Source organism: Chrysemys picta, chromosome 4 (genome assembly GCF_011386835.1).
Source record: "Chrysemys picta bellii isolate R12L10 chromosome 4, ASM1138683v2, whole genome shotgun sequence".
NCBI lineage: Eukaryota > Metazoa > Chordata > Testudines > Emydidae > Chrysemys > Chrysemys picta.
In genome coordinates this window covers 68,674,317-68,697,656 of record NC_088794.1, presented here as the reverse complement: position 1 = coordinate 68,697,656, position 23,340 = coordinate 68,674,317, and the positions used below count along the sequence as shown (strand labels likewise).

The 23,340-nt window shown below is 40.1% G+C and overlaps 1 protein-coding gene across 4 annotated transcripts in view; it reads left to right on the top strand.

Moving 5' to 3' along the window:
• LUZP2 (leucine zipper protein 2) overlaps window positions 1-23,340 on the top strand; it is a 458,345-nt gene that overhangs the window by 389,963 nt on the left and 45,042 nt on the right. The gene's annotated exons all lie outside the window — the stretch shown is intronic.

The following is a 23,340-nucleotide window of genomic DNA, read 5'->3' as shown; positions in this document are numbered from 1 at the left end:
GTAGAAATGCAGGCACCTAGCAGACTTTGTTGGTGGAAACTTAGGTGCCTAGGGAATTTAGGTATCTACAGAGTTAGGCAGCAGCTGTGTGTGTGTATGGGGAGGTGAATATCTAAATTTTAGACTTAGCAGTTAGGCATCCAAATCCCTTTGTGGATCTAGCCCCTAATCTTTGTAGAGTGTAAGGATTTTACTATGATCAATAATAACAGTGAACAACAATTATCTTAATTTATATTTATAGTCATATTTTGCCCTTGTATCCAATTGTGTAAATCTAGGAAAAACTATTGGTTTCAATAGAGTTATTTGAGATTTACAAAGAAATAACTGAGATTACATATAGTGTGCCCCTTTCATTCCAAAGGATCACAAAATACTTTCCTAAACTGCATATAGGAATCACTTCACCCACTGTAAAATGTAGCCATCTGTAAGGTGGGACACGACAGCTGTATACGTGCATAATCAGGTTAGAATTTTAAACCAGGAATTAGTGAATCCTTGTGTCCAATTAAAACTGTAGAGTAATTTCAGTAGGTGGAATATAATTATCCAATTAGGAATTTGATGACGACATGGAATCTCACATAGTTATTCATGCAAAAAGTGCTATGGAATCCTTAACGAGCATGCGTGGTCAGAACTTTCTCATGCAAAAGAACAGCATCTCCAGGAACAAACATTGTGCCTTTTAATAACACCATAGGGGATTACTGTATCAGTGCTAATTTAGAAGAAAGAAAACCCCGTACTCTGCTTCCTGCAATATCCTGGGATTTTCTTGGAGGTCATACAGACCAAGCCGCACCGTGCTTAATTTGTGAGATCTTAGGAGAACACCTTCCTGAAATCCTATGTCTGCAAGATTCTTTGTTTTTACTGTACCAGTAGAAGTTTTATATATCTGCTTTGCTTCACCAATTGCTATTCTGCCATCATGCAAGAACAATAATACTTAATAATAAGGGTCAAAAGGCCACTGTGCATCTGGCTAATTTAGGTGTAGTGTCATATACTTCAGACTTAGGCTGTCCAGCTCTCATTGGCTTTACAGACATGACTGCAGTACAGATTTTGAGGGAGTGGAAATAAAAGCAGTGTAAAATGGAGTGAAGTTTTTTAAGTTCTGGAAAAAAAACCCACGTATATCTGATTTTTCTCTGTATTCCTGTAAAATGTTGTATTTGTTGCCTATTGCTATATATAAAATGTTGTCAGTATTTCCATGGTAATACTGTCAACAAACCTGAACAGATAGGCTTCTGTACATCCGTCCACAGGCGTATGTTTGACTAAGAAAAGCAATATTGCCTCTTCCTTAGTCATTGTTCACATTTCTCTGTGCTTGGCACATGCTGTGAAAATGTCTGGGAAAATAATGGGTCTCAGTCCTGCTGTTCCACCCATTGACAAGCCATTATTATAAATCTGTGCATTATCTGTGATTATAAAATCACTGAAATCTGCTACTGTGAAATAGGTTGTCAAAGAATCATAGCCTGGACCAGAATTATACTCTCTGTACCTGAATTATATTATGGAAAACTTTTCATAATGTCATCCATTGTTATGTATGTAGTCCTTGACTTTGTCTTCCTATTACAAGCTAACTAGCCCAAGCTATACATGTGTGCATTTTTCCTTTCCTTCATGCTCTTGCACACATTTTCACACTGTAGGCTATTTAAGTGTGTGTGTGTGTGTGTGCATTTTTTTAATATAAAGATAGGGACCCTCAGTGGAAAAATGTTCATGAATCCTGTCACTTTTGATAAGTGTCAGCTTAACCTTCAGGGAAAAATGTGACTCTTTGCCTGGTAAATACCTTAACTTCAAAGGATTACTCATCCAGCTTGAAAAATTGCTTTTTAAAAATGTCAAATTTACATACCACTTACAAATTAAAATTTATATTGTGTGGTCTGTACCACTCAGGGACCATAGTCACTGGAATTGGTGTTAGTTCCTGTTAGAGATCATGAATGAGTAGATTGTACACTTGTATCAATGGCTGACCGTTACAAAATTATAGGGTGGTTTTGGCACCTCACCTCCTAGTATTTTGAGAATCAAGTTATCACAGGCAAAAAGCGAGGAAGGAGGAGGATGTAGCAAGAAGATTGCTTCTCTTGCCACTAGCCAACAGGAAGAATTGGATATCTTAATTGTTATCCACAGTTTTGGTCTGTGTGGAGGTTGTTGATATAAGAACATTTATCTTAATAAAAATTAAAAGCTGTGGAGTTGGATAGCTCAGAAGCTTGGAGTATTGGTCAGTAAAGAAATTCTCACATTTAGGTCATGGAAATTATTCAAATCCAGTGATTGAAAACATTACAATGTGAACTCCATTTGGTGTCATGTGTTAAATGAGTTGGTGATCTTGAATCCAGTTTTTAATGGACAAGACAGAGTTCATATACCAGAAATTACCTTACCCTACCAGTAATTCACATCCTTATTGTCACTCTGAGAGGATAAAAATTAAATAGTCATGTGTGGACTTTTCTTCCCACTTACTGAATTGGACACTCAAAATCAGAGTGGGAGATAAGTAGGCAGCACGGTGTGTAGAAGCTTGCACTGCCATTTCCGCCTCTTACTTCTTCCTGGGATAACAAGAGGGCAGGAATATCGATCCAGCATTTCTATTGCCAGGGCCGTTATTGCCATATTTCCTCCAGCTCTAAAATTCATTTACTTAAAACCGAGCACCAAAAAAGTAACAGATAAAATTGGGAGAACAAGAAGAAACACAGGTTGATTGCATTTGTTTTTTTCATAAAGGACAACTGGAAGAAAACACATTGTCTTTCCTAAATCAATATATTTTCTAATCAAAGAGGCTTCTACTGTAAATAACACTTCCAGTACTAACGTATGTAAGTGGTCAGGGCATGTACCACTATAAATAAACAACCTAAGGAACAGTCCGTGGGTGCAAGACAGCCTCATCTAGAGATCCTGTCACTAAGCTTGAGCTGTGAGAGTTCTCAAATTCTGGAACAGAGCTCTGCTGTCCTACAGCAATTCTTAACTGATGTATGGTCTCTAAGGGGCCATAGCTAGCTGTCATAAGTCATGGTATCCCTACAACATCCAAGACCTGCTTAAATCAAAAAGCAAAGAAAGTCTGTACCTCCAGGGCCAGAGTCATGGAGGAGACATCTGCGAGATGTTCCCCAAAATTGATATTTCAAGGAATAAGATATGTATCAGCTAACTAGCTGGTGCCGTGGTGTCTTTTCCCAAATGTACTGCCTGGCAAAGAAAGTCCTTCTGCCCTGGTGGATGTCCTGTGATCTGAGGACTTGCAACAAATTAGGGATTTGAAATCCCTGAGAGTTTCATGCCTAGAGGAGCAAACACTAACCCTTCCAACGCTACCGGACAACTTGGAGAAAACACCACACAGGGATACTAAGTTTCCTAGCCTCAATTTAGGAAAATCCAGATTGGGCTAGCATATGGCTCATTTTTCTCTAGTAACATACAGTATTACCAACACTGGTAGTATTATCACTGATGTAGTTTCCCCTTTCAGCCACTAGAGAAGTTCTGGGTTCTGCCTGCAGTACTGGAATTGAGAGTTGGGCAGCTGTGGCACTCGGATGGGAATGCATAGGCCTGGGGGAGTGGAGGCAATGGGCACCTGCCAGGGAACAGGGGGATCCTGAGAACGATGAGAAGGAGTTGGGGACCACGTGCACAGAGCAGATGGGGACTGCATTTACTGTGTACATTTCTGTTATGCACTTAAAGTTGAATTTTCTACCTGTAATTGTCACAGGCTCATTGAGTGTAGGCAGGGGGGTTAAAAAACTAGAAGACAAATAAAAAAACATAGTTTGGCTAAAAATCATATCTATTTTTAAGAGTAATCTTTTGATTTTGGAGGTTCTGATTCATGAAGTTTGAACTCTTACAGTTGGCAACACCACATCTATTGCTTCTCAAAGGCAGCATAAGCAGTTTTTTAGGTTCTGTCTTGTCCTTTTTTTTTTCAAGGAGATTAGGTGGGACCATGTCTGTGTCAGTAAAAATACCAAGGAGAATATGACTGAGTCATATTTTGTAATAATTTGCAAGATCTTCCCAACACAGCAGTTATTTCCAGTATCCTACTACAGGTTCTTTAAGCAAATACAGTAATGTATCATTTCAACTATATCCCCTTGCGGAAGGTCAAGAAAAAATCCAAAATCAGAACAAGTTTTTAAAATCATTTATTTGCTAAAATTAGAACCAAGGCTGCTCTCATCATTTATCATAATATCCCAATTTAAATGCGGGTTTTGACCTTTTTTGCACAAGGCAGTCACACATTCTTCTATGAAGAACATATAAAACAATACAAATTTAATTATGGGATTATTTTTATCCTAATAAGAGAGAGTACTGATATAATGAAAACTTTTCCAATGTGTATAATTTTTTTCTCTGTTTCCATAACATGTTGGAAAACCTCATTTTTGAAAATTATTTTTCTTAGCAACAGCTTGAAATATATTGTCTGTGACATTATGGCATTGAGCCCCCACACATTTCTTGTTTGTAATAGTCCTGCCACTTAGATTAAATGATGTGTGTCATTCAGCAGGTAACATTCTTTTGAAACATAGATTTCAACAGCAATGGACATACCAGGCTACTTTTAGTTCATTTGCTTTTAACAAAGGGCTTTTGAAAGAATCTGACAGTTCGGTACACAAAATGCGACTGTCTTTATCCCAGATGGATACCATGAGCCACCCATTTCTTCTCCAGACAGTGTCCATGACTGAATTATTTCCCAGTTTTTCCTTCTGCCTCACTGACTGCTTCTTCATTATTGCTGTCTGTGAATCATCCACCCCATCTCTGTTGGTGTTTCCCTTGGTCAAGTCCTCTTTTTTTTCTCTCTCTCTCTCTCTCTGTGCTCACCGCCCAGGATGACCTCATCCATGCTTTTTGTCTCTCATCCCACCTGCTGATTGCTGCAGACCTCCTTTCCCCCCAAGCTTACATCTTCCTCTGGATCTCCTGTTCCTCCTTCAAACTTAACAAATCTGAATATATAATTTTCCTTCCTTTCCGTCCCTCTAGTGTGTCTGACTCTCACCATTTCCCCTTTTAGTCTACCCAGCATGTTGCAATTATATTATTGTTGTTGTTTAAATATTTTTATTGTGGTGGCACTTACAGGCCCGAGTCAGTGATCAGGGCCCCCATTGGTCTAGGAACTGTGCACATACATAATGAAGACAGTCCCTGCCCAAAGGAACTTACAGTCTAATCAACTTTCTTTCACCCTACTTTGACCATGTCCAACACCTCTTCCCCACCCACTCCCACCACAGCCGGAATCACTTCCTTGTAATGGCTCCCCACTTCTGTGTGTGTCACATTTGAACTCCCCACCTTCACTTTCAAGGTACTGCATAGCTCTGCTACTGCCTACATCTTAGCTCTGTGCTCCATTTACTTTCACACTATGTCCTTTGTCCTGATCTGCCAGTCACGTGTTTACCGTTTCTTTTAGTAATGCCACCAGTGGTTAAATCCAGAGGTAGCATCGTCTCATTTCTACAAAGCACCAGGAAAACTGATGGCACTATATAAATATTTAATAATAATCTCTCATTTAAAGTCCAGTCCTGAAGTCCTTACTCAGACAAGACTCCCCGGTGTTTCACTGGTAGTTTTGCCTGTACAAAGATTTCAGGATTGGGAGCATTTAACCTGGAGACTAAAAACTCCATCTTCCAGTCCTTTTTTTCTACACTTCATTCACAGTATGTTTCTGCACTAACCCAAGGCAAAATTAAGACCCCAGATTCAGGCTCCTCTGGTTTGGCTCCATCAATTATTTCTACCTAAAAGGCCAAGTTTTGCTCTTAAAGGCGCATGTGCAACCTCCCTGCATTACTTGGAGTGGTATCTCCGAGTAACTCAAGAACAAAATTTGACCTAAAGTAGGTTGAAAAATCCTCTACTACTCCTACAGAAGGAGTTCAAGAATTAATGTGATTGTTTCAGGAGAGGATAAGGGGAGGGGTCATTTAGATTTGTAACAGGTGCAGATTATGGGTGTATTTTTCTGTGTTCTGAAGAAAGAATTCCTTTGTAAGTGTTATGGAAATGGGGACAGAAAAAAAGAGCTTCACTGCCATTTCATTTGCTCCAGCAAAGGATGATTGCTAATGTATTTATAAATACTACTGTCAAAACTTGGTGTTTTATATAGAAATCATCATCATCCCCTACTGCACATTAGCCCAGTCTGCGCTGTGGGCTTTTTTTTTTTTTTGTCTTTCTTGAGAATGATTTGAAAGCTCATTGTAGCTGTTCCCATATCTTAAATCCCTTCTTTTATCTGTGTTTTTTGATGTCACTTCAATGTAGACAAGCCTCTTCCATTTCCTCAGAAAGCTTCCTTTATACAAGAGTAGCTCTTTTGCCCTAGTGATGAATTTTAAGGAAGAGTTGGTGAGCTGACCTTATGTGCTAGAAAATGTTTAATAGCAGCATTCATTAAACCAAAAGGTGAAGCTGTTTAGTTTTATTGCTAGTTTTAAAGGAATCTTCATTATTAGCACATTAGCTTTATAGATAAATAGTTTTTATAGCCAACTGCAACCAGTTGAATTTGGAAGAAAAACACCTGACCAAAATCCTTAAAACACTGTAGTTTTCTTGAATATTTAATGTCATAACCTTTATAACTTCCTGTAATTCAAAAGGTAAGCTGACTCTCTGACCTCCCTTCTTCAGCTTTATGATTGACCCCATTATTCTGCTTCAATGTCATTCTTTGCCTTAATATACTATTGTGTAAAACTGTAGATAGGCAGTATTTCTATTATACAACCTAGCTGAGAACTCCACACCTGTATCCTTGTCTTCACTTGACACTCTAGAATGAGAAGTGTGGTCAGTGGAGTGAGGAGGTGACCGGGAGCCAGATATTCCCAGTCTCTTTTCCTGACTGTGATTGACTAACAGCTTTACTCTGGAGAAGTCATTTAACTGGACTGTGTCTATTACAGCAATAATGGACTTATTTCTAACCTGTATCTTATTTCACTGTATCTAGGCCCCAACACCATGCATCTAACTAATGTACTTCACAAGGATGCTGTGAGGCTATATTTATTTATTTATTGCAAAGCACTATGAGAACAGCAGATGAAAAAATACTATACAAGTTTAGTGTGTTTAATCTCGTATGGATCCAGATCTTTGGGTGCAGCCCAGGCTATGCTCAGCACAAGACTAAGGCCATGAAAAGAGCACTTGAAGCAATCTTTGGCTCCTCAAAAGCAGCTGAGGTCCAAAATAGTCCACACTGTTACTTAGAGGAACTTCTTGGCTATTCTAAGTTCTGCTATCTGCCATAGCCTTCTAGAGGCTCTGGCCACATTTTCTTCCATCCACAATATGCCTCCTGCTTCCGCCATACAACCAGAGAGAAACTGAGGTCACTTTACCTATATTTCACACATTTTTTAAAATGTTACTTTGACAAACAGCATTACTTAGAATCTTTTTATAATGACTAGTCAAATGGCAACTGACATACTTTTTTTGGACAGACTTTTTTTTATTACTTTGTGTAAAATATTAGTCATGTTCAATAGGAATGGATAGGAAAATCAATATAAGGTAAAAATTTCTGTTAAATTTTAAAGTCTTACAGTTTGGATACACTGTCTTTTACAAAAATACACATACACATCCCCATATGTGTGGTTCCAGACAGACTGCCCAAAGTATTTTATTGTTCCATTTGCTGCTAAGAATAATGAAAATGCAACTAATGCAAAGCAACAGGGAATATGTGTGTCTATGCATATTCTATGGTAGTGGGCCTATTTTAAGTTTATAGTAGTGCTTTTTTCTAGCACCATCTTATGATATTATAATATATGAACAAATATAGTTAGTGTCTTAATTATAATTTTAAATGGCTTACATAGCTGAATGTAATTGCCAAAAACAATCTCAAAGGAATTTTGTTACTAAGAATTCATTAATGATTTATATGAGTATTAATGTAGTCCCCTTATATGTAACATATATTATTAATTAACTGTTATAAGGTTTCACTTAACACATCTAAGAGGCTAACTAGGAACATTAGAGTTGCTGTTACGTATTCCTGTCTTGAATCTGTCTAAACAAAGATATAATTTAGAAAATTTCCACTAGGAAAGAGTATTAATTGCCTCCAATGAATCAGGCAGTTTGACCTTTAAAACACAACCACAGTCTTTACATCTTCTAATAATTTAATGGAAATGTTTTGAATCATCAGCCATTTAAAAAAAAATCCACAATGCCTTGGACATCAACACCGAAGGAATTCAATTAGCTTTTGTCTTGAATGATTTGAGAAACAATCTGCTGGCCTAACATGAAGTCCTGGCAACTCTCAAGAGCTTAATAGAACTTCATCTCTGATTTTACATTTGAAATCTAGCAAAAACTAAAAGTTTGACTTTTATGAGGAACCAATTTAAACAGTCTGACTGAAGCTAACCTCCTATGACTGGAAAAACTGGCCTCCAAAGGCTCATGAAAGACACAAAAACAAAATCCCACCATGAAACCTCATCCTGAATTAGCTGTGTGGAAATAGAAGATTTCTTGTTAAGTAATCTTCATGACCAACACAATTACAAAATTAATGAACATTTATTTTTGTCATTACTAAATGATCTGGGATAGCTTGCCAAGCACTTAAACATACCTGGCCCTGATCCTGTAGTGACTTTATTCTGTTCACGGCCAGGAGATAAGGGCCATGGCTTTATACTCAGGGGCTCCCAGTTGATAGAACAACCCCCGAGGACTGCTGGCAGCCACAGTGCAACCCTAAAAAAGCGTATAGGTTTACCCTTAGTAGTTTCTGATCCTTTTTACAATCTACAGCAAAGTCTCTTTCTGGAATCTAGTACATGCTGCCACATGGATAAAAGACTAGAAATGGTCAATAAAAGAGACATCTTAGTTGGATTATTTTTCTCTTTTTTCACTGAAAATATAATTCAATGAAAAACGTCTAGACATCTTTATATATGAGTAGAGCTTGTTGGGAATTTCCAGCTACACATTTTTTCTTAGGAAAATTCTGATTTGTCAAAACTGAAATGATTCTTGGGAAAGGGTCAGTTTTGATGACTCTCCTGATTCAAAGAAATTTTGAAAGAAAAGTTTTAAAATTGTCAATATGGGATGTTTCAGCATTTTCAAAATGAAAATTTTTGTTTTTTGGTTTGAAAGGCTTTTTGTTTGAAAAATTTAGTTAATACTAAAAACAGGCTTTTTTTTCTAAAAAGTCACAAACCAACACACAACATTTTAAAATTATTGGAACAAAATGTTTTGATTGACTTGACCCAAAATTTATTGTGGGTTATCAATTTGGGGAAAGTTTTAAGATTTTAACTTTTCATCCTGATTCAGGTTGGGACAGAAAAATAGTTTCCCATCCAGCTCTATCTGTGATCTCATCTTCTGTGAACCATGGCTCTTCTCCCTCTGTAATTCTTTCAGCCTTGCCTTTCTGCCATTACAAATGCGATCTCTGACATATTGTAACCTACATAGTTTTGTCTGGGTAGATTGTAATTGCCTATGAAGCATTCTGTGATATTCTGTGTGACTGATGCTTTACAAACATAAAATGTGTTGTATAAATGAATGTTCATTAGCCTATGACTAATTCCTTTTTCCTGTCATGGTAGTTGCCAAAATCAAAACACTAGCATAGCAGTAAGTTTCTCTAAATACTTCAGTTTCTTCTGAAATTTGTTTGTCAAAGAAGTATAACGGCTTATAACAGTGTGTTGATGGGGCTCTCCTGGTTCATGAAGCTGCCCACATTCACTGAAAGCTAGGGAGAGTTAAATCAGCAGAACAGTGAAGAAATAGGAAGTTCCTACATCAGGGCCAAATTGTGAACCTATTTAAGTCAAAGGCAAAACTCTCATTAAATTCAGTGGGTTCAGGATTTACCCCTTAGGAATTATTAAAGAAAAACTAAACCAAGATGGAAACCACCAAAAATGGGGAACCCCACACTGTAAATGGCATTATTCTCCAAAACCGATACTTAGAACTCTCCCTGTAATATAGGGATATTCAGAGACAGAGATTTCCTAGTCCTTAAAACAGCCCTTGGTCCATCTAATTACAGCTTTAGCCATTTTAAGTGAAAAATGTACTGTAATCTTCCCTAGACAAGTCCCTCCAGCTTTTGCAGAACCTAAACCTTCATTTAAAAAAAATTACTATAGCCCTTATGGTTTCTTGCTAAGTGTGCAGAATGACAGCTTCAAAGCTGCCACCACCAAGCAACAGGTGATGCCCAACCAGTGGAAGATTAGAGTGGGGATGATGACGTTGCTGAGTGGAGAGAATGGCTTGCAATGATCTGTGGGTCAGGCTGGGGCTTGGCTTGAAGTGCCAGTGTATTTCAGCCTGGCAAGTAAATGTAGTCCTTGGGCTACTAGGTGTTGGATAGGGCTGGTCAAAAAATTGGAATCTTTCATCACAATTAAAAATTTCTGCAGGAAAAGATTGGATTTGGTGAAACTCGTGATAGAGTTGGCCCATGATAGGATGGTTCAATCACATGGAAAGATTACAATGCATCATGAGAGGTGTGGTTTGGACAGCAAGCAGAGTACAAAGAGAGGAATAAGAGCATAAGGGACCCAGAAGTACAATTTCCAGAACACACTGTGGTGGTTCAGACAGAGATTAATCTCAACTTGACCAGAAACAAAAGATTTCATATTGGGTCAACAAACTGTGACAGACGCATTTTGATTCAGGAATGTCAAACATTTAGTTTCAATGAAAAGATGTCGACACAAAATGCTTTAACATTTCCAAATTGAAATTCTTTGTGCTGCAAAATGTTTAGCTATTTCAACATTTTGTCCCAATTTGGTATGAAAAACAAATATTGAAATATGGGAAATAGAAATTCTGGTTTTCACTCAGGTCTGGTGTTGTGTAAGATTTTCAAGTCATTTCTTAAATAATGGTGACCATATTTAACCTCTCATCTCCTGATACTTTAGTCACAAATAAATATCTACAGCTACTATTAAACAAATGTGTACCATAAAGTAGCCTACAGTGAAATATCAATACCAGCTTGGCTACCCGCTAACAACCTTATAGACTGCAATACAATACACTGAAGTAACATATTGTTGTCAGTGAAATTGGACAGTTCAAACTATTAATTTTTATATATACATAGATTTTAAAGCCAGAAAGGTCTATTATGAACATCTAGTCTGACAGCTTGAATAGCAAAGGCCATATAATTTCACCATAACACATGAGTCTCTATAGCTTGAGCTACATTTTATTCTAGCAGTTTACTTCTGCCCTAGAAACTCTTTAAATTAATGATGATATCTTTGTCCACAGCACCGGGAATTAATGCAGATTACAACCTTAGTACACATTTAACTGACATTTCTTTCTGATCCTGTAATATTGTGGTTCAGTGTGAATCGCTTAGGGCCAGATTCTGCTTGGCCTTACATGGGTGTGCAGTGGGAAAAAGGCCAAGGGGACTCTTCCCTCCTCCTTTCCATGGCCCATGTAACAGCCAGGCAGAATTACAGACCCTGTTCCCTCCCTACCCCCCACAGGTGCATGTTGCCTCCTATACAATAGTCATCAGAACTGGTAAGCCAGTCAGCAAGATGGGGTAGTGAGCTCCACTGTAAAAAGGAATGTAGCAGCAAGCACACTGAATCAGTGCCCCTCCGTGCTCCAGGAGACATTTTGCCTCCTTAAATGAAAACACCTCCTGGTATTCCAGGAGGTTACAATCCAGCCTATAATTATTATTTATTGTTTAGATTGCAAAATTCAATCTACCATTTGCTAAATGCATTCCAAACACAGAGGAAGATGCAGTCTTTGCTTCAAAGAACATGCGGCCAGATCTTCAGCCGGTTTAAATTGGCTTAGCCCCATTGAAGTCAATGGAGCAATGAAGAATTTCACCAGTGTGGGATGTGGACCACAGTCTAAAAAGATAAAACAAAGAAAAGGTTGCAGGAAAGGAAAGCTCTTAAACATGTCACACTCCCCTGAGCTCAGATTCAAATGGGAAATGTTCAGATGGCTCCAGCATTAACAATAAAAAAGATGTGTTAGAACAAATGGTGCGGAAATAAATTAATTTATTAGTAAATAGTCTTTCAGGCATCTGCCACTTTTCCCTCCTCCTCATACTTTTGTCACTACCATCTTCCGTTATAAAGGATGCCCTTCATTTTCAATCAAAATATACTACTATCCTGCATAAACTGCTATTGTACCTTGCTTCATTATTATTCTAAATTATTTACAATAACAGCCTCAATTGTTGCAGTAAATCCTGGCCAGTTTGCCTTTTGAAAGTTCCATCGTGGATTAATCAATGACATGATTTTGAGAAATTCCGTCTTAATATGGATTATAACTGGTCAATGCTGACTTTGTGGAAAGTTACCAAGAATAGTTCAAGACGCATTCTGATGGATTCCAAATTAGTCTTCGGTGAGGAAACAGACATCCTGGTTGCAGTCTCCGGTTCCAGTGAGCAGAATGAAAAGTGCCTTTGTCTTTTGGATCCAAAAGGCAATGTGTGTCTCGATGTGTTTGATTCCTCAACTGTGTTGGCCACAGTATCATTACTTTCATAGCCCTGAATCATGTGGTTGCTATAGAAATCAACAACATATACAAACGGGTGATAAGCCATGGGGAGAAGGCCAGTCTGTATTTGGTACTTTATACATTTTAATTACCATTATTTTGATGATTCTACCATGATATGATTCCACCGAAGCCTAAATATTTAGATTGTTTCACCCAGCTCATTCAAATAGCTGCAAGAAAAATCCTACCTCGCAGCCATTGAAAAGGACACATGCTGGAAATCAGGAACAGAAAGATTATTAAAGATGCACCAAATGACTGGTGGCCCAAATAGAGTAACTTAAGTTAGCTCTCCATCAAAAATGGATCAAGATGATTGAAGCTCTGGACTTTACTCAGTTCAGCCATAAAGCCTGGGGTGCAAATCCAGTGAAATATTGAAACCCTGAAGTCTCAACCAATGTGATTGCAAGAACACTTCTTATGAACTCAAAAGCCCCAGGGGAGAAGCTTATTAATTGCAAAGTGCTCACAGAGCTCAGACAATCAATCAGCTCACTACCTGATTCCTCCCCCCATCATTCCTCTTCACTGTTGAGGAGGTAAGTAAGGCCCTCTCACTCACAAAAGCCAAAAAAGCTGCAGGACCTGATGGTGTCTTTCCAGAATTTCTTTAAAAAGTTGGTGCCAAGGAATGGAAATGGCTGGCAGCGCTGTTCTCCAATATTCGTTCTTTGGGACTTGTCCCTAGGATCTAGCAGAAGACTATCGTACATTCCATTGCCAAATCCGTGAGGCCAACCAGCAATCCTTCATTGTACTTGTCCTTATCACTTCTCTGCAGGAATATTACTCGCAGGATAATGCTGCTTGTTGAAGCAATGTTACCAGATGAACAAGTGGGTTTCTGACATACCACAGCTGCACCCAGGGCCGGTGCAACCATTTAGGCAAACTAGGCAGCCACCTAGGGCCCCTAGTGGTTGGGGGCACCTAAAAGCCCGCTCAGGCGAGGAGGTGGAGTGGAGGTGAGCTGGGGCGGCGGGGGGGACGGGGACGCGGGGAGGGCTGCCTGCAGTAACGGGGGGGGCGCATAGGGGAACCACTCCCCACCCCAGATCACCTCCACTCTGCCTCCTCCACTGAGCACACAACCCCTGCTCTAAGTCTCCTCCAATCGGCGCCGCAAGCCTGGGAGGGGAGGAGAATTAGAGCGGTGCTGGCGTGCTCAGCGGAGGAGGCAGAGCCAAGGTGAGCTGGGGCGGGCTCCCCAGGCGGGCTTAGCTGCCATGGCGGGAGTCTTCCCCGGGCAGGAGGGGGGGCTCCCCAGGTGGGTTTAGCTGCGGGGGGGGGTAGCTGCTGTGAGGGGGGGGCTCCCCAGGTGGGGGGCTGGGTTAGCTGCCGCGGGGGGGGGGGGGGGGGGGCGCAAGGTGGAAATTTCGCCTAGGGCGCGAAACTTCCTTGCACCGGCCCTGGCTGCACCGACCAAGTATTAGCCTTAACAATACACAATGAGGCAAGATTCCAGAAAAACTCAAGTTTGGGGCTGCTTTCTTAGACTTACCTACCGCTTATGACACTGTATGGAGTGATGGCCACTCCAGAAAGCTAGCAAAATTATCCCATGCAATGTAATGATAAAATTATTCCAAAAAGTTCTGACCAGTGATATATTTCATGTTTTCCTTGGTGACCAGACCAATCAGCCACACCCTGTCAATGATGGCCTATCACAGGGATTAATTCTAACACTGATCTTGTTTGCTATCTATCCCAGCAACCGTCCTCAAATATCCTCATAGATATTCCGTCTATGCTAATGACCTTGCTCTGACTAGAAAGGCACAGGATTTACCTTTCATAGAACAAATCTTGACTAAGGATAGTAAAAACATGAAAAATATTTCTTATATTCGTGACTAACTCTAAACCCCACTAAGACTGTTGTGTCAGCAATTCATCTAAACAATGAAAAGGCCAGGGTGAAACTGCACATGGACTTCCATGCTGAGTAGATAAGACATGATCCCACCCCCAAAATATCATGGTGTGACATTAGACCAAATCCTCACACATCACCAGCATCTGAAAAATATCCGTGACAAAATAAAGATTCATGTAACATTCACCCAGAAACTGGCAGGAATGACCTGGCTAGCCAGTGGAAAAACACTTCAGACTTCTTCACTGGCCCTTGTCTACTCTACCACAGAATATTGCTTGCTGGTCTGGACACAGCTTCAACACATCACTTGTCAACTGTCAACTTACCACCTTCATGTGGACCAGTATGATCATCGTAAAATTAGCACCATATCTGTGGCTTCCCATACTGGCCCACATCCAATCACTTCAAATTTGTCACAACATGAGAATCCTTCAGGAGTCCCATATTTGAGGGAACAAGGATTTATAAATAGGTGAAAACCTAAATAATATACCAGCGCTCTGACTATAATCTAGAGAACCTTTTTGGCTTGCAGTGCAAGAGCTTGAAAACTTTGGGTCTTCCCTTGAAGATCAAAGGCAAGGAAGGCAGATGGACACTAAACAAACACCTCATCAAGGATCCAGCCAAAGAACCCAATATTTTTTCACTCCGATGGAAAATATAGCCCACTTGGAATGGTATCTGCACATCACATGGCAGATGCACCTACCTTCTCCATAAATGGGGACTGAGAGACAGTCCTATATGAGATTGTGGAAATGGACTTCATTTAGAATATTGGTTGATGAGGTTTTCCATAGTTTGATCATATCTTGGTGGTATATCTGCCATCCACCTCTGTGTCACCTGAAGCAATCAATTGTCAGCCTAGTTTGGACCCCTAACATTTTAAAGCCATATGAAAGAAGAAGATTAACAATAGTGATGAGTAAGGCTGAGAGTCTCTCAGGGCGGTCATGGAAGTCACGGATTCTGTGACTTTCTGGAACCTCTGACACTTCTGCAGCGGCCAGTGTGGCTGGCCCAGGCAGCTGCACCGACCACTGCTGGGGCAGGTTCGGGCCACCACACCCCTCCTCCCCCTAGCAGCAGCAGGAGTTTGGGTGTGGGAGGGGGCTCAGGGCTGAGACCGCAGGTTGGGCTTGGAATGCAGGAGGGGGTGATGGCTCTGTGCAGTGCTTACCTCGGAGGGGCTCCCTGGAAGTGGCAACATGTCCCTCCCTTGTCTCCTAAGCAGAGGCATGGCTAGGTGGCTGTGCGCTCTGTCTCCGCCTGCAGGCACCACCCCCACAGCTCTCATTGGCTGTGGTTCCTGGCCAATGGAAGCTGCAGAGTGGGTGCTCAGGGCGGGGGTAGCACACGGAGCCCCTCTGGCCACACCTACATGTCTGCCTAGGTAGGGGCCGCAGAGACATGCTGGTTGCTTCCAGGAGCCGTGCAGGGAGCCTACTAACCCCGCCGGCCCCTCCCCTTCTCTCCCCCACAGCAGCAGTAGGGGTCCACGCTGCTGCACACACACACCCTGCACCTGGAATGCCCCGAGCTACCCCCCTTCCCCCAGCGCTCTTGCAGCACTCCCGGGCCGCCACCTGCCCCAGAGCACCCAAGTCAGGGGTATATAGTACAAGTCATAGACAGGTCACGGGCCGTGAATTTTTCTTTACTGCCCATGACCTGTCCATGACTTCTACTAAAACTACCCATGATTAAAACATAGCCTTAGTGATGAGTTATGCAATTAAGGTATTGAACATATTTGTTATAGAAATGAAGAAAAGTTTCCAACATCCTGCTCTACTACAGTACCAGTTCTTGTGCTTCTTTTATATTGTATTTTATGTTTTACAATGTGCACTAATTATTTATTATTTCACTGAAATTGACCACACTGAACCTTTTAGTGGAGGTTTGGGATTAGGGGGGACGGTTGTCTGGCTTGCTGAGGGAAAGAGAACTGTGCTTTTTATGGATGGGGAGGAAGAGAGAGGTCAGAATTTGCTGCAAAAAGGGGGTGACTTATCCACTGGGAACAGAATGGCAGAGGGGTTAGAAAGGGCAAGGCTGGGCAAGAGAAGCCCTTTTTCCACAGAGCAGGCAAAGCAGCATCCTTCCTCCCTCCCCTGGAGGTGACAAAATACCAGGTTTTGTCAGGACTTACTGGTGGGCATCGTGCTAGCCGCTCCTTTTTAGGGGTGCAGGGAAGAAATTTTTCCCAGTTTGGCCTAGGTGGAGTGGGGGGGGGTTGCCTTCCCCACAGTGGGTTCAGGGAGGACTTTGTTATGGTGAGAATGAAGGGAATTAGGCAATATATTGAAACTCATTATGTAAGTGTGGGGTGGATGTCCAGTGCAGGTACTCCATAGGGAAGCATTCAGTGACCAGATATATGACTTGGTAAAGGACTTTAAAAGGAACAGAAGGGTGGGGGACAGGGCTCCTATGAATGGTACGGCAGGGAGATAGCCCCACTTTATAGTCCACCTTACCCCTCGTGTGAGGTGGGAAGTTTCCAGCAATGGGTTGTCTGGAGGACCTGGATGGAAAAAGGGTGGAAGCCCCCTAGCTAGTTATTGAATGAACATGGGGTTACCTGCACTGTACACTTTTATTTGCCAGGTAGTCCCATACATCTAATAATAAAGTTGTGCCATGATTAAAACCATATCAGGTGTCTCCTGTTCTTTCAATGTAGCTGGACAATTAACTATTTTCAGAGGTCTGTACCGGCATTAGATGATTACATCTGCTTTACAGGGCAATAGTATATTTAAAAATACATAAATGAATATACACATTCATATAAGTAAACAGGGGGGCTGGAACAATTTGTATAGGGGGTTGCTGAGAGTCATTGAACCAAACTGTAAACCCTGTATATGATGGAAACCACTTCAAGCCAGGGGTGCAGCAGCACCCCCAGCACAGTATATTGATATCAATATCAATTGATATCAGACCTATATAAATTTTCAAAAAATTCACTTGGTACTCGGAGGATGTATGATAAATTAAAGGACTGGACTATTTTCTCAGCGTAACAAAGAGGTTGAATCCCTGCTTTAAGTGAAAAATTCAACCTTAACTATAGAGTCACCAATAATATCTCCATAATATATATATATAGTGTATGTGTTTATATATAATACCAGTATGAACATCTATAAGTTACAACATAGTTCTGAAATGTGTGAGTACTGGTTCTAGCTTTAATAGTATCAAAAGCTGAATTTCCATTTTAGACAACACACTTCAATATTGAATGGAAGGAGCCAACAGATGTGATTCCCAATTTACCTGCTTAATAGTGAATTTAAATCAAGTTGGTTGTGATGGCTCTTACTTTTCCTCTCACTGTCTTCTTTTGTAATGTGTGACTGCTTCTTTCTTTCTTCTTCTTATTTATTGTTTGTTGGTTACTTTTGACCAGATCAGCTAGCTAAAAATTGGGGCCTTGCAGGTTGTTCCAGTCAGGAGGAGAAATAGATGATAGAGTCAGGTGCTTTTGATGCAATCCTGTTTGTTTACAAAGAATGTACAAAGTTCTGTTTCCCTGAACACTGGAGAAAATACACTATGAGACAGTTTCCTTGATAACAGCCCCTAGCATCTTTTTGGCCAGCACTAGACCCAAAACTGTTCTCTAGACTTTTCTCTCAGTGCCACACACTTTGCTTGTTCAGGCTGTGTCTGGAACTTCCTCCTCCTCTTTCAGTGTGCTTCTCTGCTTGTCTTTTCCCCACCCCCACCCCATGCACCCTTATTCAAACAATGTCCAGTGAAGCTTTTCCATTACATAGTTCAAATTCCTGAGTGGCCTTGGTTGTGCCTTTGTTTTGGGCAGTGATATATGACCAGGACACCATTATGCTAGGTGCATACACAGAACATAAGGATGGTCCCTACCCCAATAGCTTACAATCTCCTCTTCTGGTTGTGTGCTCAAAAGTATTCTTGACAAAAGTGAGGATGAGGTCCTGTGGTGTCAGCAGAAACATGAGGAGCATATGGTGCCATTTCTCAGGACTAGATGATAAACCATGCTTATAAATACAAATATCTTTTCATGGACAACAAAAGAAAGAACCTCCCCCCCCCCCCCAAGAAAGGAAAGCTTATATATATATATATATATATATATATATATATTTTAAATGCAATAAAAATCTAATTGTTTTAAATGGATATTCTCCAACAGAATCACATATGTATCAAACACCAAAAAAGGAGTCTTTTTATTGTTTACCTAAACAGTAAAAAAGTATATCATAATATATTTATATTGACTCTGCTATAAGCCATCTACCACATATTTTTGATTCTATCTTCCTTCAAATATTTGTGGTATCACAATCTTTCATATTCTCTCAAAAATTACTACATAACTTGTCTAAAATGCTATGCAGTAGCTTAAAGTACTTTTGCTACAATGTTTTGGACCATTACTCTATAATATTTTGGTATTACTTTATATGTATGCTGCGTAGCCTCATTTAATTATATGTACCCTTCATTTGTCATCTGTTCTAGATTGCATCTCCCTATTCAGAACAGTAGAGGGGAATTTATTATTTCCTTTGTCTTTTTGGTTAAGATATATTTCTGTCCTTTGCTTTCAATCCTGAGAATATGTAAAAATCAGAGCTACTTCAAACCCATCTTAAACTGTAACAAAGACCTTTGTAATACTCTTTTCATAGAATCATAGGACTGGAAGGGACCTCGAGAGGTATCTAGTCCAGTCCCCTGCACTCATGGCAGGACTAAATATTATCTAGACCATCCCTGACAGGTGTTTGTCTAACCTGCTCTTAAAAATCCCCAATGATGGTTATTCCTCAACCTCCCTAGGCAATTTATTCCAGTGCTTAACAACCCTGACAGTTAGGACGTTTTTCCTAATGTCCAACTTAAACCTCCCTTGCTGCAATTTAAGCCCATTGTTGCTTGCACTATCCTCAGGATGTTAAAAATAACCTTTTGTGTACTTGAAAACTGTTATCATGTCCCCTCTCAATCTTTTCTTTTCCAGACTAAACAAACCCAATTTTTTCAATCTTCTCTCATAGATCAAGTTTTCTAGATCTTTAATGATTTTTGTTGCTCTTCTCTGGACTTTCTCCAATTTGTCCACATCTTTCCTGAAATATGGCACCCAGAACTGGACACAATACTCCAGTTGAGGCCTAATCAGCACATACTAGAGTGGAATAATTACTTCCTGTGTCTTGCTTACAACACAATTGCTAATACATTCCAGTATTATGTTTGCTTTTTTTGCAGCAGTGTTACACTGTTGACTCATCTATAGCTTGGGGTCCACTATGACCCCCAGATCCCTTTCTACAGTACTCCTTCCTAGGAAGTCATTTCCCATTTTGTATGTGTGCAACTGATTGTTCCTTCCTAAATGGCGTTCTTTGCATTTGTCCTTATTGAATTTCATCCCATTTACTTCAGACCATTTCTCCAGTTTGTCCAGATCATTTTGAATTATAATCCTATCCTCCAAAGCATTTGCTACCTCTCCCAGCTTGGTATCATCTGCAAACATTATAAGTGTACTCTCTATGCCATTATCTAAATAATTATGAAGATATTAAACAGAATCGGACCCAGAACTGATCCCTGCAGGACACCACTCGTTATGCCCTTCTAGCATGACTGTGAACCACTGATAACTACTCTCTGGGAATGGTTTTCCGGCAGTTATGCACCCACCTTATAGTAGCTCCATCTAGGTTGCATTTCCCTAGTTTGTTTATGAGACAGTCATGTGAGACAGTATCAAAAGTTTTACTAATGTCAAGATATACCACATCTAGTGCTTCCCCCCATCCACTAGGCTTGTTACCCTGTCAAACAAAGCTGTCAGACTGGTTTCACACAATTCGTTCTTGACAAATCCATGCTGACTGTTACTTTTCACCTTATTATCTTCTAAATGTTTGCATATTGATTGCTTAATTATTTGCTCCATTATCTTTCAGGGTACAGAAGTTAAGGTGACTGGTCTGTAATACCCTGGGTTGTCCTTATTTCCCTTTTTATAGATTAGCACTATATTTGCCCTTTTCCAGTCTTCTGGAATCTCTCCAATCTTCCATGACTTTTCAAAGATAATTGCTAATGACTCAGGTATCTCCTCAGTCAGCTCCTTGAGTATTCTAGGATGCATTTAATCAGGCCTGGGTTTCATTGTCCTGGGTTCATAAGCCAGTACATCTTTGAGCAGGATGCTCATTTGATCTAAGAAGATATTTTTTCCCCATTTCAAGATCCTAATTCCAGTGGTGGTAGCTGCTAATTAACAATGTTTGAATCACCGTATTTCTAAATCCCATCACACGTAGACTGTGATTAGAGTCAAAATTCTGAATATTGGTAATTTCTGTATTTTACCCTCCTTCCCATTTGTCTTTCTAAAAAGGTGCAGCAGCCTATTATTTCCCACCTCCATATTATATTGCATGTTGAGGTATGTACACACAACGGAGGGAAGCCAAAAACAGAGGTTTTCACCTCACCATCTAGTTTCTGACAAACAAAAATGACACCATAGTTATCGGTCACCTTTATCTTGTTTACTGACCGTATATTTTTCATTAGACATTAGAGAAGTATGAGGTCCACTATTATGATATCTCATTATTGTAAAACTCCTTTAGATGGGAGAATATTGGAGATAACTAATAGGATGTATAATGTATGGCTATGTATTCATTGAGTGTAATACAGAGAGAGCAGAAAAAAACATATAGATTAGTGGAACGGATTGTGATTGTATATATAAACTTGTTACTTAAGTTTTTACTGCGCAACTCGAAGAAAAACTACATTAATATTTAGTGCCTTGTTTTTCATGGTTAACAGCAGGGAATAGAGAGAGAAACACAAATAAACTACCAGAGATTTTATTTCAAAGAACCCAACATCACTAAATTCAAACTTTGTTTTGCTGTTACCTTGGTTTTAATGAAAGCTGTGTTCAATGATGGATGGATGATTCAGGAAATAAGAAACCTCTCACATTTAGGAAGTATGGACTGAATTGAAACACTCTTGATAATTCAATATTTCTGTCCATCCTAATACATTAAAGGCATTAATGTAAATGGGAAACCTCTTTAGCTTTATGGATGACATTGAATTCAGATGGCTGAGAATTGTACATTATTCAGAGAAATGGTAATATGAGCACATGGGATTAATTAATGCTTGTAAAACATTTGGTAGATGAAAAGTGCTCAGAGAGCATTGTTGCGGGGTATTTTGTCAGCAAAGAAATGCTAATAGGTATTATGAGCAGGATAAAGGGCCAGATCCTTAGTTGATATAAGTCAGTGTAGTTCCATTGAGGTCAGTGGAGCTATGCCAATTTACACCAGATGAGGATTGTCCCAGAAGTTTTAATCACTAATATAGGGTGGATATGTTGTCTGACAGAAGAGAGCTATTTTCTGAAATAAGAAGAAATTAAATATTGTGGTTTCTATACTTCTGTCATTCTGCGCTTCTCAAGGGTGGGAGCCAAGTGAGGGCAAAAATAAGTAGAAGAGCCCCTAAACTCAGGAACAACATCTGGGCAGGCTAGCACCTTCATCCCTGGAGTCCACAGAAGTTCCTGCATAGTTATGTCTAGTGTGACCAGATGTCCCATTTTTAAAGGGACAGTCCTGTTTTTTGGGACTTTTTCTTATATAGGTGCCTATTACCCCCCACCCCTGCCCATTTTTTCACAGTTGCTATCTGGTCACCCTAGTTATGTCATGCTGTCAGGGCTCCTTTGGTCTGGTAGGAGAATGCTGAGGTGAATAGTGGGAAGAGCAATTCTACATAGCATGCTCCCCTCAACCACTGGTGATGTAACCAGCATTAAATGCTTTCTGTACCTTTTGCTTAGATTGTGGCACAAACACTGGCAGCTCTGAAATCTGCATGGATGAGACCTTCTTTTACTACAGAGATTTGGTGCTTAACTTCCTATTCCTGTGTGAACCCCAGGTACTCTTCCCATTGATGGAAACATACTGAGTAAAATCCATTAGCTTCATCCCTCAGTTTCCTGGATGTTTTTTCTCTATACATGTTTTCCCCCCATATAGCAATGTGTAAATATTAAATCCTTATACAGGGCCAAATCCTAAAGTCCTTGCTGATTTTTACCCAGGCAAAGCTTCTAAGAATTGATTGAAAACTAAGTAAGGAATTCCCAAAGAAAACAGAATTTGCTTTTATATGTTTTCTTTCACATTCGAAGTATACCAAACACCTTTGAAGAGTAATGAATCCCTGTAGTGACTTACAGTGGATGGTGTAGGCAAAAAGCACAGACCCTCAGCAGTAGCATATATACAGCCAAGACTATTAGAACCTGTTTTACTTAGGGGAAATGTTGACCAACATACCAGCGTTATGCCCTACTTTTATAATAAGATGTGCAGAAGAATCTCTAATTTTGCCAGGACTGCCACAAGAGATAACATTTGATTAAATGTTGTGCCTTAGGACCAAATGCTGCCATTTAGGCACCAGGTAGGGGTGCAGAGTGTCATTTCATTGCCTAGGGAGGAATATTGAGTACAATCTCTTCAAAGAATTCCCTAAAGGATCGTGCAATATGCTCCTCTAAAAGGTGGCCCACTATGGGGCCCTTTGTGTATGCCCAACTCCCATTGAAGTCAAACTGAGGAAAAAAATGTTAGGCTGTTTGTGAAAGTCAAAGTGCAATA